The 13344-nt window shown below is 35.0% G+C and overlaps 1 long non-coding RNA gene across 1 annotated transcript in view; it reads left to right on the top strand.

Moving 5' to 3' along the window:
* Window positions 1–13344, top strand: part of LOC110676764 — a 298353-nt gene that overhangs the window by 272927 nt on the left and 12082 nt on the right. Inside the window, exon 3 of the long non-coding RNA XR_002500700.1 lies at window positions 10766–10826. This is a non-coding gene — a long non-coding RNA (uncharacterized LOC110676764). The remainder of the gene's footprint in view (window positions 1–10765; window positions 10827–13344) is intronic.

Genomic DNA, 13344 nt, shown 5'->3' with positions numbered 1-13344 from the left:
TATTACCTTAAAATTGCATTAATTGCGTACATAAAATACCCCGCAGTAAAAGAAACAAATGTAGCGAAAAGTTATGTATCTCAACTCTGAAGGAATTTCATAAAATAAATTGTGTTGTTCTAGTGAATTGCAGAAGTGTCAACATAGAATCCATGAAAGTATGCATATTTCACTACTTTTAATATTATTCTTTAGAATTGTAATGTGCCAATTAATACCGTCATTACAAATGGAGCACTGTCCAACCTACATTTAATTCTCAATAATATCATTGAAACGTGTGGCAAATACAATCGGAAATGTTTTAGCACTCTGTCTGTGGTATTAGTGTGTCAATTATTTAGAGCTTCGTTCCTTCTTTGTTCTCAGAAATTTTAAAGGATTCTTGAGGATATATGGAGATTCATAGCGGACACGGGGTGTTTCTTGCAGGATTCCGAGAATTAATAATTTATTATTGAGTATGCTATTCAAAATCTCGTGATTCCTTAATTTTTGTAAAGGTCTCTTGGGCATTCTGTGAACTCCTTGCGGAATAATGCGGATTTTCAGTGGTATTTGGAGTATTTCTGGTGAAATCTAGTTGAAAAGGTTTCCAGAGGATTTTTCGGAGTGCTTGTGGTAGACCTAACTTTTGAATATTTCATCGTAATATTGCAGCCGAATCTTAAAATGTTAATTCTTATCAAAACCCTAAGCGAGACCCTGAGTATTCTGTTCGGGATCGTGTGGATTTCAAGAAAGACATAAACGGATAGTTCGTAAATCGTCCACATAGGTGACGCCACAATCTTACTTTTTACTGTGACGTTCTAGTGACTTGGCATGTTAGGCAAAGCTGTTCATTTTGATAAAATAAACAACTCTCACGAGAACGACAAAATTCCACAGCCTACTGTTTTCGAGTTATTGGCAAAATTAGAGAAAATTAGTGAAAAAACGATTTTTTTCACCGAATTTGACATTTTTCTTAAGAATTATGTCATATAATATTTTTTGCTGATAAATATATAACAAACACAAGCTGTGATGGTAAAATTATAATAATAAACCCGTTTCTGTTTTTGCGTACCGTGCGGGGATGCGTACCGTGCAAAAAAAGTTTTCAGTTCAAAATTTCAAAAACCGTGTAAAAAAAGTAACACCAATTCTCGACGTTTAATGCAAAAATAAGGTTTTGGCGAAAAAAAAATGTATGGAAACTTTTTTTGCACGGCCGTGTAAAAAAATCCGTGCAAAAACAGAATTGGGTGTACGACGCACAAAATTAAGAAATTTTGAAAAAACTTGAAAAATAGAGCAATTTTTGAACCTTAATATCTCTAAAAGCGCAAAAAATCGCAAGCTCAAATTTTCAGGCAACATAGAACAATAATCGATAAAACGGATGTCAAAATTCCAGAGAAGTATATTTTGGTGTTTTTGAGACATTTCAATTTTTTACAATGATTATATTACTCCAATGCAGTTCAATTTCCATGAGTCAATCTGAAGGGACAATCTACTTTTAGAAATAACGTGTCATGTGAAAAAAAAACTTCCAGAAAACTGTTTAAATAGCTATCATAGTAGCCATGAAATTCAGTTTAAGAGCAGTTCCTTGAGTTGATATAGAATAATGTTTTCTTCTATAAATCAAATGATATAGTATGCCATGAAGAACTTGATCATATGTCAGTTAATTGTTGTCATCATGGCTCAAGGTGAGCATTTATTTGTGAATGTGTTACGTTTAATACGGAAAATAGAATTATTAAGCATATTCATGTCGATATCTTTAAACACAAAAATTTCAGAGCGCACGATCTCTTATCCTGAGGTTGTGGATCTATTTTTAAGCGGGAAGAACGTTGATCCTTGGATGTTTTGAAACAGAGGATACAGATCAAAGGAATGAATTTGGAGATTTCTTCGACTTTGAGAACTGTTAGGTTGTTTAAACTCAAATATGTGTTTAAATTCTGGTGATTTGCTTGAATTAAGAGCTTTCAAAAACTGTAACAGACAAATTGGAGATGAAATCCAAAACCAGCTTGTGCTGTAAGCAGATAATAAATACATGAAATATAATAATATAGTTTTCCGCTAGTTTTAAATTACACTTAAATATTTGCCACGAAAATATTAATCGCTTAATGAAAAGGAAACCGTGAAAAAATGAAAAAATCTCAAAAACACCAAAAAATACCTCTCTGAAATTTTGAGTATTGTTGCCGAATTCTATGTTGCCTTTAAATTTGAGCTTGCGATTTTTTGCGCTTTTGGAGATATTAAGGTTTAAAAATTGCTCTATTTTTCAAGTTTTTTCATTATTTCTCAATATTTAGGCGACGTATTATTACAATTTTTGCAGCACAGCTTGTGTTTGTTATATATTCATCAGCAAAACAATATTATATGCATGTCATTCTTAGGAAAAATGTCAAATTCGGTGAAAATATCGTTTTTTTTACTTTTTCTTATAATTTTGCCATTAACTCGAAAACAGTAGGCTGTGGAATTTTGACGTCTTCTAGAGAACTGACACTTATATTGAGCTGTTCGGTAATCCAATCCGCATGGTTATTAAATTAATTAACTCATTACGCGTGGTAAAGATGGACAAATCCCAGCCGAGCACGTGGATTTTTTTCATAATTTCACCCATAATTTGTCCATCTTTACCACGCGTAATGAGTTAATTAATTTAAGTCTTCTAGAGATTTGTTTGTTTTATCAAAATTTAGCCAAGTGTCGAGAACGTCATAGAAAAAGTAAGATTGTGGCGCCACCTATGCGGACGATTTACGAACTATCGTTTTTTGTCAGTAGATGGTCCTCGTTGTTACGAAAAATTTTGCCGAAGACACCAAATACCGGAAACGCTTCGTTACCGAGTTATTAATTTTGTCCCGCCAGATTGCGTCCCTGGCCCATAATGGATTGTATGCAACGGCAAACGGTACGCGGCACTATGGCTTTGAGACATTTCGTCGAATGACATTTGGTCGAATGACGTTTGGTCGAATGACATTTGGTCGAAAGGACATTTGGTCGAATTTCTTTGGAACATTTATATTGGTAGTTGAACAGAAATTTGGTTGAAAGCTCATTTTCAAATGGTTTATTGAGAGATCATTTGGTAAAATTGATCATTATTTTCTAATGTTTTTAAAGTTTGTAAGATAACGGAAACTTTTTAATAATCTGAATCATTAACTTTGTTGAATAAAAATGTGACCTTTTATGGAGTCTTATTTTTAAATTTACAACTACATACATCTTTTTATTTATGTTATGCCAAAATCTAGGATTTTGTTGATTGTTCAAATAAACCATTTTAAAGTAGTTTTTTGTACATTGACTGCAATATTTAGCTCTAGTGAATTTATTATTCTTTGAAAATATCATCATTCCTTGAAAAACTGCTCAACAAGTTATTCTATTACTCAATGATGTGAACATAATGTTGTTATTATTTATTATTCTTTTGAAATGTCATCGTTCTTCGTAATGAACTGCTGACTTTTATCTGACGGAAGCCTTCGGAGGGTGTGGTCGGGATCTTTCTTTGGATTTTGTGTCTTGCAGCTTACGAACGTGGATAAGATTTTTGAATGCGAAAATCAGAATTAAAATAGCAGGAAAAATTCGCTTCAAGGAAAACCTATACGACGAAGTGAACGTTAGGTGTCGGTAACTCTACTTGTGGCCAATTGGCTTATTGTGCCTTCCAGCTTAATAACATTCCTCAAGCAAATATATGGCTTTGCTGACAGTGTTGATGACCTCGGGTGAATAACAGAGTTTGCAGTAGAAGATTTGAATTGTTAAAAATAAAAAATAAGGTTAATTCTTTGCATCGGGAAAGGGAAGACGAGTTGACAAAGGCGTCAAAGGTTGCTTGCTTTTAAAATCAGCTTATCGAATCGCAGAACATCAGAACATGCCTGAACGGAAAAGCATCATGAAACGTCAAAAACGCAAGAGGTTGATCAATATGCCGGGAGAGCGTCCATAAAATTGAATAACAAAATAAAGTCGTGCATACATTGTTGGTAAAATAACTGATTATCTGTCAATAATTCACTCACTCTTGTATTAGAGACAAAATGCTACTCTCGACGATAGTCAGACTAAACGTAAAACTTTGTTTTCATACTATTTAGATTTGACCACTATCCTTTCCACGAAATGTCGGTTCGACCAAATATAATATGCTTTCTGTTGCAAATAAACATTTTCGACCAAATGTCCATTCGACGAAATGTCCGTTCGACCAAATGTATTTTCGACCAAACGTCATTCGACTAAATGTCATTCGACCAAATGTCTTTCGACCAAATGTCATAGATTCGACATTAGGACATTTCGTCGAATGACATTTGGTCGAAAGTACATTTGGTCGAAAGGACATTTGGTCGAATGGACATTTGGTCGAATTGCTTTGGAACTTTTTTTGCTGGAATGACGTATAGTTGAACGGAAATTTGGTTGAAAGCTTATTTTTAAATAATTTATTATCACTCGGTGAAATTAATTATTGTTTTCTAAGCTTTGCAAAGTTGGTGAGATAATGTATTATTTTAAGTAATCTGAATAATTACCTGTTTCCATACATCTTTTGATTAAATGAAATTTTCGGAAATAGTTGTTTTATGCATTGACTAAAATGTTTAGCTCTAGTGAATTTATTATTCTTTGAAATTATCATCATTCTTTGAAAAAAATGCTCAAATTTTTATTTTATTACTCATTGTTACTACCTTATTATTACTATTATTATTGTTACTATTGCTTATTGTTACTACCAGCTTAATAAAATTCCTCAAGCAAATAATGGCTTTGATGACCTCGGATGAATAACATAATTTGCAGTAGAAGCTTTGAATTATCAGAAATGAAAATTGTGCTGATTTTATGAATCTGGTAAAGGAAGACGAGCTTACTGAGGAGATAAAAAATGGCTTGCTTCCATTTAAGATCAACTTATCTCGAATTGCAGAACAGCATGAAACATTAAAAACGCAAGAGGTTGATCAATATGTTGAGAGAGCGTCCACCAAATTGCATATCAAAATTTTGTTTATCGTTCAGAGATTGTTAGTAAAATGGCTGATACTTTTTCAATTATTCAATCTCTCTTGTATTAGCGACAAAATGCTACTCTCGACTATAGTCAGACTAAACGTAAAACTTTGTTTCCATACGATTAAGATTCGACCACTTACCTTTCCACTAAATGTCGGTTCGACCAAATATCTTATGCTTTCTGTTGCAACTAAACCTTTTCGACCAAATGACCATTCGACGAAATGTCCATTCGACCAAATGTACTTTCGACTAAACGTCATTCGATTAAATGTCATTCGACCAAATGTCTTTCGACCAAATGTCATAGATTCCCACCGACCATAAGAGAGGTCACTTAGTGTGAATGCCGGAGGGAAGTATTGCGAAAATAATTTTCGGTAGGGAACTCGGTCGGTGGTAGACCATGAATACGCTGTCTATACGCAGTGAAAGAGGACCTGGTGATCCTAAACGTTTGGGGCAACTGGAGAAGTATCGTTCAAGGCCGACGAAGATGGAGCTCTACAATACGCCCGGCAATGGCGTGATGCTACGCTGAACACATCAAGACAAGGTAGAGTATGGCACAATTATGCGTATAAGGGCATTCTAGGACTATGGGAATAACGAAAAATATTCAAAAACATAACTGAATGCTTGAGACCTCTGGCAGTTGTTTAGACTCGAATGCCATTCAAATTGGTAATGAGTTTCTTGCTCACGTCCGCGTCTAAAAAAGCAAATCTATGCTGAAGGTTCCTGAGTTACCAGCTGGTCCAAGATCTCTTTGTAATGGAAATTTTCTTTGCTTCCCTTGGCATAGAGTATCTTCTGTACGATATACGAATGTAATAAGGTATAGTGGGGGAAGTGTATCAGTGGGGTAAGTGGATCATTCGTCAATATTAAGCATAAATATTTGAATAATGTTTTCGAACCATTGCTTCGTTTTTTTTACGCCCTCACTGATACTATTGCAAAACTGGTAATACACATACACTTACACAAGCAAACTTGTAAACTGCAAAAATGAATTAATTTCAAAATTATTTTCCATCAATCAAAAATCGATTGTGTCTCTGTCTAAAATCGAATACTATTAGTTTTTTCGACACATGGTGAGCATTTCAGTCCTAATTGAAAGAATCACAATAAAAAATATGCGATTTTAACAAATAAATACAGATATATTGTACATGGTACACTTACCCCTACTTTTTAATGGGGTGGGGTAAGTGGATCAAGTATTATTATCATTTATTGGCAGACTGCTTACAAGTATATTAATAAGTTTTCATATCCTCAAATTTTTTCCCTTTAACTTTTTTCATTAAATTTGTCAAATTTACCATAGAAAATTGGAATGAATCCACCCTTCAAGATTATTTAACCTTTCTGGTATAAAAATATATAAAAGAATAAAAATTTAAAAATTCGCACGAAACTTTTCTTGGTTTATCTAAACTGACTTGCAAAAGAGCAATATATACTAATTTTCTAATTGAAAGCACATTATCGTACCTTATTTGACCATATGAATTGGTCTAGACAGATGATTTTAAGTATATTTTAAAAATAGAATAGAAGGATTTCAGTTTGTCATTCAAAAGTAAATGTAACTAATATTTTTAAACTACGAGTGTTTTTCGAAAACATCGTTAGGAATAATCCTACAATACTTCTGTATAACTTATGTGTAAAAATGGATGAATTTTCTCCAAATTATTCTAGTTAAAATGTTTTTTTTTTAATTAGTGTGAACTAATGAATACAAATTTTTCATTATATTTTGATTAAATTAAGCCAATTTGTAATTTCAGAGTATTAAAATGTAGCATAACTAGCACTAGCAATAACAAGAACGAGAGTAATATCATTCTGACTATACATAATTATACCGCATTTATTTGAGAACAGTTTTTTTTATTGGTGATCTACTAACCCCACCATGGTGGGGCAAGTGGATCATTTGGCACAAATTTTTAAGTCTCTCATACTCAGTACATATTGCAATTTTAGGGAAAACTTTCCGTCTTATGGTCCAACGAAAAGCTACCGCAAATGTCACATCACTAATTTGCACTGGTAATCATCAGTAGGCTTTAATGATACCTTGGATACCGTGGATACCGTCTAGTTGATTGCTGTTTGTTTCTATTTTTCATAACGTTTTCTCTTTCAAGCATACTATGATTCGATTGTTTGCTTCAGTGATTAAATGATTTCTAAGGCTGTGGTAGAACTTTGACAGCTGCGGTAGAACTTTGCGGCTACCGCAAACGGGAAAATTTTCTTAACAACCGTAATAACAATCAAAAAATTCGAAATAAATGACGATTTGAAGTATATTAGTCCCTCATTTGTTATCCAGAAAAAAGTTTGAATTACATTATTCACGTAAGCTGTACATAACAATGAAATTGACTGTTGATTTTTCTGTATCCACTTACCCCATGGTACCTTAATGCCAATTTTGGCAATAAAACCCTCAGTTAATAATGTCAAAGTGTATTCATGAACAGCGTTGATCTCAGTAGGGATGTAATTTTGAGAAAAGTAGAAATATCATTAAAAAATTTTGACACCAATTTTTCAATAATTTCTTCTATTAACATGATTACTTGATGCAAAAAATGTTAAAAAATATAGTTTGGAGTAATTTTAAAGTATTTATCCTAAACGAGAACAAAAAGCGTAATCTTTGAAATGCCCAAAGCAGTGAATCAATTGTCACTCAACACGCAGCAACAAAGACATTGTCACCTCCTATTCTTGTTGCAATAATTTTATTCCGCAACATGAGTTTATCATCACTTGAACAGAATATGACAAAGATCGATCACCACCTGTGCAGCGATTTTCTGAGCTTCGCATTGCAATTTTCTAAAATTTTCTCCGTGTTGGTAAACATTGACACATTATCAAGCAGCATCCATAAAACAAATTTGGTTTTGTGTTTTAAATAACTGATTAATCGCGAGTTGAAAAGGTTGTAATAATGTTGCGCTCTATGATTGTCATGACAATTTTGCTTTTTATTGTGTCCTTTTCCGCAACAGTTGCGACAAACGGTTGTAAGCAAGCTTACTTTGTTGTTTGTTTTTCGTCTGTTTTGATGATAATTTGATTCACTGGCCCAAAGTCAAATCAAATTGTTAATATGAATGCTCCATGCCATCATGTTTTTTAGATTCCATAATGGAATTACCCAATACATTCACTGAAATAATACATAAGTAAGAACAGAAATTATTTAATTAGTGTACGCAAGGCCAACACCAATGTTCATTAGTCACGCTCACAAAGGCAAACGATTCACCAAGCATTGCTCGCTACCAATACTAATTTTCTCCACCGACATAAAGGGGAGTATCCACATAGAGCCTCATGTACCTAATGAGAACACAGCATCCTCCTCAACAACCCACAGAGACTCCACCAATTAGCAATGGCGTCGAATGAGTCGTTTCCGGCCCCTACGACCACATCTGAATGCCTTCCAGTAGCCGAAGGGTAAGAATGCCGACGAAGCGGAACGCATGCAAGCAAGCAAGCGAGGAAAATGTGGGATGTGTCTGCCCGACTCGGATCGCATCGGAGGAGAAGGATTAATTTACTCGCCGCTCTAATTAGGACTGTATGCGAAGGTGGAGGTCAGCGATGGGGGGGGAGGAAGTTTTATGTGCTTCCAAGAGACAGGCCGTAAAAAGAAAGGACCGCACTCTCTCTGTGTGTTTGTATGTGGAGGATCCAGCATCATCGTTTCATCAAGGGAGCGGCAATACATAGGACGACGTGAAGTGTGGATTCTGTGGTGGAAAATAGCGCACGCTCGAATGATGTGGATGCTCGAGGGGTTATATTTAGCCATAAAAAGGATCCATTTTGTTTTTGTCTTTTCGTAATTCATTAGAGACGAATGCTGATGGACTATTTCTGGGAGCTGTCTCTATGCTTTAGGTGAATTGCATACTTCCCGGAATTTCGCCAACACATTGAATCCTCATTTTGTTAAACTTACAAAAATAGCATCAATCTTTCCATGAGCAATCATTCCAAGAATCGTTAATGATTTCTTGCAATGAACATTGCGTTACCTAATTTCATTGGAAAACCTCATTAACTGAGCATGCTAAACAAATGAACACCATCTCTCCGGTCAATTTCACCACCCCTCACGTGACTTACGTGATAGTAATTCCTCAAATCTTGTTTGGCAAGTGTTTACTTCATTCTTAAGAAGCTTATTAAAAAAGGACACAAAAGTCGCTCTAGGAAACTTGGCCCATCGAAAAGTTTTAATGAGTTCGTTCGAAGATGGCCAAAGTCCCGAACACAGCCTTGCATATGTTCAGTGTCCGTTTACTTTCTCGCATCGACTGCTAAGCACTTCGTAGTTCGCCCCCCAAAGTCACTAACGATGCCAAATAATTGGATACTTGAGTCTCTTGTTGTCCCCCCAGTGCCATTCTTCGCCTCAAAATTAGACACCGTTACGGTTTCACATCATCCAAAGCGCGGCAGTTTCCAGAGATAATCCTGGCGTGAAATTCTATCAAAATATGCCAAAATAGGCGCGCGTCAATTGATAATCAATTTATGGAAATTTCTTCGCACCCGCTCTGGTAGGCACTACTGGTGGGGGATGTGTGGAAGGCCTTCATTGTTGCTAAGTACACACATCAGTTCCGTAGTCCGTAGTGAGGAAACTAGGCCCTACCACCGTATTGAGCCGATGCACGGTGGGGCATGTTCGGATAAAATCTCAAAAATTCAAGATGAACTCAAAAACTTAAGAATCATTGGATTATTCAGTTTTTGGTGTTGATTAAAGTGAGGACAAGTCAGTATTTTTTAGGTATTATTTCAAACATTACATTCATTTCTAAGCATCACTATCATCATAATTTGGTAAAACTAAATTAAGCCTTTTTAACATTTTGTTAACAGCATATTATATATTACTTGACGGTTTCAAATAAAGAGCTTTTATTTTAGTCCTGTGGCATCCGCAAACCAAAAAAATGACATCCTTGAAGAAACTCGGGAAAGTCAGATTTGAAAATATTGTATGATATTGGTCCCAAAATCCGTCTGATATTTGCATAGAGGCATGCCACTGTGCGACATCAGTCAGCAGAGGTACCTTCCTAGATATTGGCATGAAGCTGCATCGAACGCTATCGACCGATAAGAGAAATCGGTTCGATCCTTACGTTGGTCTTCCCTTCATTCCGCCCGAAGTATGGAGAGGCTGGATGCTGACATTCTACATACAGTGGAGGTGGTACCTTCTGTGACTACGCATATATTAGTGACGGTTCGCGGAAAGTTTTGTCGTTCGTGCCAACGAGTGGTAGATTATGATGTGCGAGCGTTTTGCTTACTTTGCATAGTGTGTGATGTACGGCGTTGCTACTGCTACCATGTATGCTGGTGATAAAAGATGATTTACAATTTCAATTATGTACATTGTGTGCGCATCTTGTAACGGGATGACGGCTGACTTTTCTATAATGTTCACCGGGCATTGCAGAGCAGACGATTATAATAAATTTAGAAAAATATTTTCATCGAAACATTCAAAACCTAATGATCAGCTTGAGAGTTCGAACTAAGGCTGATACTTTTTGGATTAAAATAAATAATAAAAATACAATAGGATATAATTTAAACAATTATGCTAATGAAAACTTTCAATTTATCTTTTCAGATTACCATGACGAGAGGATTAGGTTCTTCTCTGAAAACTTCAAAGATACATCATTTTTCTGGTAAGTTTCTCCAACCCTAAATTCTAAGCTAAATGTTTTTTTTTTCAATGCAATGATTATAAAAACTAAATACAGTTAACTCTCTCTAACTCGAAATGGAAGAGACAATTGAGTTAGCGAGGTATCAAGATACAAAACACATAGTTTTAAGAATTTTTGAACTTTTCATTACTTTGACAAAATATGTACATCGTGATAGTAATTTAAACATTAGAATATCAAAATTTGAACATCTTTACAAACGTGAAAAGTCTACCAAAATTTCAATTTAATCACCTTGAAATGAGTTATCCACCTTCATTTTACTGTGAACGCAATCATAATAATTTGAAACTTTTTATGAAAATAGAGAGACAAACTTTTATAGGAAATCAAAGCAGATAGCATCGAGCTAGGGAAGATCGAGTTGGAGAAGTATCGACTTACAGAGGGGTAAAAATTTGCTTAATCTAAGGGACCGCGCTTCCCTTCAAAATAGGGGAAATCTCGAATTTTCATAAATTCGTCTATGAAAGCTTTTCACAGGCTGCTCCAGAAGCTGGCCATACCATCTGTGAATTTGTAAAATATTTTCAACACTTTTACAACCACGAAGGCTTTCAGATTTTTTTTTTATAATTCCTAAGAATTAATTTATAGATTTTTTCTTTTTTCTTCTCAATCAAAAAGTCCTAGGAAATTTGCTTTTAAAATAAAATGAACAATGAATATCTCCCAAAACTGCTCCTAGAATTTTTTGAGAGGTAGCCGAAGTTGTTATCAACAAGACCAAGCTCACGGTCGTGGAATTTTTAAAAGCTTCTTCAAAAATTCCAACAAGCAGTACACGGTGTCTTTGTGGAGTAACTTTATTACAAAAAAATAGGTAAGTCTGAAATTTCGAACTAAAAACAATTAGACTTTGCTCTTTCATTTGCGACCAAAATCAAAATAATCGGTCGGGGGGTCCAGAACAATTTTTTTTATTTTGTGTGAAGTATTCATGGATATGTGTTTTTGTACCGACACACATTGCGTTGAACATAGATACGGGACAAACTGCAAGATCAAACCATTTGAACACCTTGGCTTGGAAGGTAAAGTTGTTCTTGCTCAAAAGAGCTGTAATAAGCATATATGACATATGATATACGCATAATTGCAAAACTGTCTCAAACGTCATTTTAGTTATTGTCCACGAAAAACCTTGAAAATCGTACTTAAATAAGTCATAATGATGTAAGAAGTTATTAGGAAATATTTTTTATAGAAATTTCAAGAGCTTGTTTGTAGATTTGTATCTTGAGAACCTGACAACCTTTTGCGATGAACATTTTATTGATTAGTCGCCACCAGCGAGTGACTAGTGAGTAACCGGTTATCTGCTTCTCTAGACTTGTGCTTTTGAAAATTCGAAGTTTGGCTTCTATGTATATTCACCCTTTAAACCATTGATAACCGAGTGTGTAGCTCGTTGTTATTAAGCAGATAAACGGACCAAAATAAAAACTGTCACCGCTGGGAGACAGAGGAGGATCTTCTCTTCGTCGTAGCATTGTGAAATAAAGTGTAAATCCATTCGTTTGCTCAGTAATAACAAGCTATGGCTTTTAGGACGAGATCATAAATTATGCGAGATTTCTCTTTTTACTCGCAGGGGATGGTACACAAATTATGTCACTCTAAATTTCAACTTTTTCGACCCCCTCCCTCCCTTTGTCACACTTTCTGTATGAGTCCTCCGATAATTTTGTAAGGCTTGTTACGCATGGCTTAAACCCCCCCCCCCCCTTGGAGCGTGACGTAATTTGTACATGACCCCTAGATACAAAAGTGACTTATCCGCCTTTCAAACAACACAATTTCAGTTATTCGAATTAACTAGTAGAGGGCTTCGCATGTGATAAACCTTGTTATAAGGCATGTAATATACTTGCCCATGGTGCTGAAAAATACGCTAATTTGGATGGTATTTGAGAAGTTTCAAATCTTATATTTTTTATGTTATTTTCTTAATGACACAGTGCTTATGAAAAGATCAGAAACTAACATCATGAGGCTAATCTATATTCGGAGATATTCCAAAATTCCATGGGGGACCGACGCATAGCCATAACTCTCGTAATTATCTCTGGCTACAGATTTTTTCTCATATTCGGTTACTCGCTTTTCAAAACTAAACTTTGATGAAAGTCTATTGTAAAGAAATCAAACAAATCGGTGTAACTGGTTTTGAGCAATGAGCTTTTATGTTTTTGGTACCACTCTAGCCGTAACGAGATCTTGAAAACTTCCTAAAACATCATATTGAAGTTATATTGGAAGTGTCGGTCTCCCAAGGAACACCAAAATATTTTCAAAATCAGTTGACCAATGGTCAATACCGACATAGATTCCAAAAGTAAAAGAGTTTTTTGAGAAGTTGTGAAAAAATGGTGGAAAAATATAAAGAAACAAAAAAGTTATCGCGATTCAAATATATTTTTGTGCTGAAAAATGAAGCTGCCGGTAGAGGGGTTAAGCTAAATAATAGCAAACA

This window comes from Aedes aegypti, chromosome 2 (genome assembly GCF_002204515.2).
Source record: "Aedes aegypti strain LVP_AGWG chromosome 2, AaegL5.0 Primary Assembly, whole genome shotgun sequence".
Lineage (NCBI taxonomy): Eukaryota > Metazoa > Arthropoda > Insecta > Diptera > Culicidae > Aedes > Aedes aegypti.
The sequence above is the reverse complement of the archived record's forward strand: the minus strand, read 5'-3'. Positions and strand labels throughout refer to the sequence as shown.